Source organism: Bison bison, unplaced genomic scaffold (assembly GCF_000754665.1).
Source record: "Bison bison bison isolate TAMUID 2011002044 unplaced genomic scaffold, Bison_UMD1.0 scf7180017864041, whole genome shotgun sequence".
Taxonomy (NCBI): domain Eukaryota; kingdom Metazoa; phylum Chordata; class Mammalia; order Artiodactyla; family Bovidae; genus Bison; species Bison bison.
In genome coordinates this window covers 4637230-4643043 of record NW_011494613.1, presented here as the reverse complement: position 1 = coordinate 4643043, position 5814 = coordinate 4637230, and positions in this window count along the sequence as shown.

Below are 5814 nucleotides of genomic sequence, written 5' to 3'. Positions count from 1 at the left end.
TTGGCCACCTCATGCAAAGAGTTGACTCATTGGCTAAGACTCTGATGCTGGGAGGGATTGGGGCAGGAGGAGAAGGGGACGACAGAGGATGAGATGCCTGGATGGCATCACTGACTCGATGGACATGAGTCTCAGTGAACTTTGGGAGTTGGTGATGGACAGGGAGGCCTGGTGTGCTGCGATTCATGGGGTCGAAAAGAGTCGGACACGACTGAGCGACTGATCTGATCTGAGCTTATCTGAATGGATTTAAGATGCTTAATACCATGCTAAGACTCTGATGCTGGGAGGGATTGGGGCAGGAGGAGAAGGGGACGACAGAGGATGAGATGCCTGGATGGCATCACTGACTCGATGGACATGAGTCTGAGTGAACTCTGGGAGTTGGTGATGGACAGGGAGGCCTGGCGTGCTGCAGTTCATGGGGTCGCAAAGAGTCTGACACGACTGAGCGACTGAACTGAACTGAATACCACGCTTGATACGTTGCAGTGACTCAGAGCAATCAGGTATCTGTGACTTGGTTCAATTTCATTTATCAAATTGTTTTTGAACCTCTTGCTTCCAACGGAAATAAACTATTATGTGTCAGTTATTAAGTTACTGTCTCTCTTAGCTCTAAACCTATCATATTCCTATTGCCTACTCTGTCATGCCAAAGCTGGGACTCACATTTCTGCTTAGTCAGCAGTCTCCACGTTGGGCTCTGCCAACGGGGGCGCCAGGGAGAGTGCGCAGCTGGTGGAGGCAGAAGGGACCTGCGCCTTTCTGTTGGTTTGTGCGGGCTTCTTGACTTTGTCGGGGTCATCCTTACCTCAGTTTACCCTGGCGGCGGCAGCTGAGTCGGCAGCAGCAGCTGAATCGAGTTTTCATTTCACTAATACTGGCAGGATCAGCCTAGTTCAGCTCCCTCAGAGACACCAGCATCAAGAAAAACAGTGTCCCCACCTCAATGGTCTGGGTCCCGGGCATACGAGGCCCCCCTCAACAAGCTTCTAAATTTTAATAATTCCCCCATCTTCCTGCAGTTGTTACTCTGTGATAGCTTAGAGTTCTCTCTGCCCTTTCAGCTATTCAATATATGATTAAAAATCATCCATATTGAAAGTGAAAGTGAAGTCACTCAGTCGTGTCCGACTCTTTGCGACCCCATGGACTGTAGCCTATCAGGCTCCTTTGTCCATGGGATTTTCTAGGCAAGAGTGCTGGAGTGGATTGCCATTTCCTTCTCCAGGGGATCTTCCCGACCCAGGAATCGAACCCGAGTCTCCCGCATTGCAGGCAGACGCTTTACTGTCTGAGCCACCAGGGAAGCCATCCATATTAAATTCTATTAAAAATAAATGTGGCTTCTCTGCCCCAACTGGACCCTAACAGATACTGACACCTGTTCCCTCCTTTGTTTCCCTTCTGGGATTTGTTTTTGGGTCCCAAGTGTCTTCATAACTAAGTGGTACATGGTAAGTCCATGCACACGGTAAGTCCAGACAGCCTACTGGCTAACACTACCTGAGTATCTCTCTTTGGATCCCACACTGAGTATTTCCCAACCTGTATTCATCATCTTTGCTCACTGCCACATGTGCAATGAGTTCCTTCTTTATATCGGTCTGCAGCATCAGTGTGTGCCTTTATTCATTCATTTATTTGCTACACCATGTGACTAACAGGATGTAAGTTCTTATGTAGTTTCTGTACCTGCGATTGAACCTGTGCCGGCAGCAGTGAAAGTGCAGAGTCCTAACCACTGGACCACCAGGGAGTACTCTCATTGTGTGCTTTTGTATGAATGGAATTCACAGTGTTCTAAACTTGACCTCTATAGCAATTGAACCAATGTGAACAAAAGAAAATTACTAACATCTTAGAACTTCAAGTTGTTTTAACAGCTGAGATAAATTTTTGTTTTGAAGATATTAACATAATTCATTTTAGAATTTGAATCTTTAAAAGTTAATAATCAGAACAGATGCACTTGATTAGGAATTGGGAAACCCAAACCCTATTCCTTTTGTTTCACACATTTTCACAACTCATTAGTCTTTCACTTTCTCCAATAAAATGGGATTAGAATAGTTGCTCCCATATATATCAAAATAGATTTAATATATACATGAACATACACATTAAATAATGTAGCAAGTTATTATGATTAAAAAAATTTAAATTATGTAAAATTTTAACATATTTTAAAGACTTTTCCCTCTGACTGTAATTAAAACAGATGGGTCCAAAGTACCATCTATAAAAGGAGTGTGAACTATACTTAAAATTTTAGACTATTCCACTTAACATAAGAAATTCATTGCATTTCACCAAATAAATATTATTGCCTAAAACTTGGGAGCATTTGAATTAAATAGTTATTAAATAATTATCTGACATAACTGTGTTTTTTTTTTGAGAAGCTATTCCTGTCTTGCATAACTGTGTTTGAAAAAAGGAGTCTTTGATATAAAAGAATGATGCAGCAACTCAATTTCACTGGCATAGAGTTGTGGGAGGGATGAAGAGTTATTTTATTTCTAATAGGGAGTGGGTGAGGGAACAGATCAAGTGATGAACTTTAAATTATTTCAGTTTTCATGCTGGATCAATGTTTGCTATTGCTGAAATTTTTCTTGAGTAATTTTAGTTTTGAGAAAATTAGAATTGATTTACTGGTAATGTAGATTCAGAATGGAAACAACTAGAAGCCATGCTGAATAATAAAAACTAAAATATAGATTTCTTGTCCCAGTGTTTAAAAGTCACCATTTTTTGAAGAAAAAAAAGTGAACTGTAGTTAACCCAATGTTTATAAGGGTGGATATGAATTATGTCTATAGTGTAGCAAGAAAAACTTGATGCCCATAATGTGCCAGCTTATTATCAAAGAATTCAATAAAACTCCAATGAAATGCCAAATTGTTCTTCCTTTTAGATATAGTTAGGAATTGAAATACCATGAAACGAATGCAATTCTGCATGCAGTGAACAGGTTATTTTTATTGGAGAAACAAACAATTACATAAATATTTTCTTTGAGTAAATAGGCAGTTGAATTTCAATGATTTAGACAGCTTTCTTTTCAGTTAAAAAGATTATGGAGTAAAGTTATAAGGAAATCCAGTAAAAATAATAAAAATACATTTGTAACAGACTTCAGCAGTTCTTTTAAGATAGTGAGAAGTTTGGTTTCCTTTTCTGAGTTTTTCAGTATAGGGCCTATTTGAGTTAGTATTCGTTGGCCTCCTCAGATTTTCAAATGTATAAGGATTTCTAATAATATATATAAATATATATATATATTTCCTCTGTATTATGTTTAGCTACAAAGAAATGCCAGTCATTTGGCAAACACTTATGAGTTGTACAGTGTTCTGGAAACCGTCATAGGTCCTGGGATGGGGTTGAGGTTAGAAGACAGGGGAGAAGGAACAAAGATGAGGACCATGGCCTGATCAGATAGCCTTTATGATGAAACATGGGAACCCTGCAGTTTCATAGTTCATCATGGTTCTTAGGGGAGAAGTGGGGAAAAAATGAGAAAACTGGAGTTGGGAGTTCTTTATTTTCCATGTTGGCCACTTTCTGGCCATAGTCCTATTGATTTTGTGTCTGTCTGTGAGAGTATGCCCAGAAACCATAACTTGGAAGAGTGCATTTGGACTTGTCCACCTGTTATTACACATCTGTAGGAAAGAGAAGATCACCAATACCTTTTTCCTTTTTGACTAAACCTTATGGAAACAGTTGATTCCATCAATGGGATCTGCAGCCTGGAAAATGCAGAGCAGGACTCACCACCTAGAGGAGTGCACAGCAACCCCGAGGCCTCTCTGTGATGGCATGGCTGGTTGGTTTGCAAGTGATTCTATCCTGCCTGTTTCTGCTGTAAACAGATGTACTTGTGTGTTATGTTTAAAAGTAAAATAAGGAAAGTAGTGGTACATACACATATACAGTGGAATATTACTCAGCCATAAAAAGGAACACATTTGAGTCAGTTCTGATGAGGTGGATGAACTTAGAGCCTGTTATACAAAGTGAAGTAAGTCAGAAAGAGAGAAACAAATATAATATATTAACACATATGTATTGGATCTGGAAAGATGGTATTGATAAACCTATGTGCTGGGCAGCAGTGGAGACACAGACATAGAGAACAAATTTGTGGACACAGAGGGAGGAAGAAGAGGGTGGGATGAATGGAGAGGATTGCATGGAAACATATACACTACCACGTGGAAATAGACAGCCAGGGGAATTTGCTGTATGACTCAGGGAACTCAAACCGTGGCTCTGTGACAAACTAGATGGGTGGGATGGGGTAGGACGTGGGAGGGAGGTTCAAGAGGGAAGGGACATATGTATACCTCTGACTGATTCATGTTCACCAATATTGTAAAGCAATTATCCTTCAATTAAAAATGGGTAAATTAAAAAATAAGGAAACTAGAAGCCAGTATTTGACATTAGTATGAATCCTTCAGGGAATCTTTCATTCATTCGGTCCTTCCTGAGTTCTGAAGCATCTCATACAGGGGAAAACATGCTAGTACCACACCCTGGGGACATGATGAATGGCTTGGTCTCTATCCTCTGGAAGCATGAATTCTAGCAAGGAGGAACCCATTTGCACTGTGGTAATGGCTTATTGCAGAATGGCTTTGGGCCAAGTTTTTTTCTAAGACGTTGCTGAACTCCTTTACGTGTTTTGACCAAATTGAGCATTTTCTACAAGGCACTTGACAAAGTTGCAGAACAAAGAGCAGACTTGGTGGTATGGAGTGATCTATTTCATATTTGCCCCTCTTATCAGAGGCATAGACTTTGCGGGTCAGCCAGTGAATTTCCCCCTACAGAACAAAACCATCTGGAGGAGGGAGACTCAGCCATGTGATCTCTGTCTCGCCCTCTCCGGTTAGGTGATGTTAGAGGAGAAAATACTGGAAATGATCAGGATGGAAGAGGTATAATGACTCTGTGATTAGGTCTCAGACTTCTTCATAGAGCTTCATTGCTCTCCCCTGTACATACTCTCACGCTAACTCCTGACTGGTCTTTCTAACAGAAGGGCTGTTACACCTCAGCTGTAGGGCAGAATGGGGTGGCCTCATCTGCTATCCTTTCATTTCTCTTTAAAGCACAGAAAAAGGAGGCTAATTGCTCAAGGAGATAGACTGTGGTTATCAAAACTTTGTTTTTTGTCAGGTCTGGACCATCAGTTCATTGTTACCACACCAGACTCATAAAACATTAACATGTCTTCTATTTTTCTTTCCAAACAAGTGATATTAATAGTATACCTTGAGAAAACTTCCAAAACATAAACTGACACTTTGTTTTCCTTTTCTCACCTCTAAGACGAGCTCATTATCCAATAGAGCTTTTAAGAAATGTTCTTTATCTTGTTAAGAGAGACTATAGTGCACCTGCTATGGTCTGAATGTTTGTGTTCCTCCCAAATTCATAGGTTGAAATTCTCACCCCCAAAGGTATTAGTTAGTGGTGCCTTTGGGAGGTGATTAGATCAGGAGGCTGGAACCCTCATGAGTGGAATTAGTGCTCATATAAAAGACCCATCAGAGAGCTCTCTTGACTGTTTCATCATGTGTGGATACAATGAGAAGGCTGAAACCCAGAAGAGAGCTCCTCCCTGACCATCAGTTCAGTTCAGTTCAGTCACTCAGTCGTGTCCGACTCTTTATGAACCCATGAATCACAGCACGCCAGGCCTCCCTGTCCATCACCAACTCCCGGAGTTCACTCAGACTCATGTCCATTGAGTCAGTGATGCCATCCAGCCATCTCATCCTCTGTTGTCCCCTT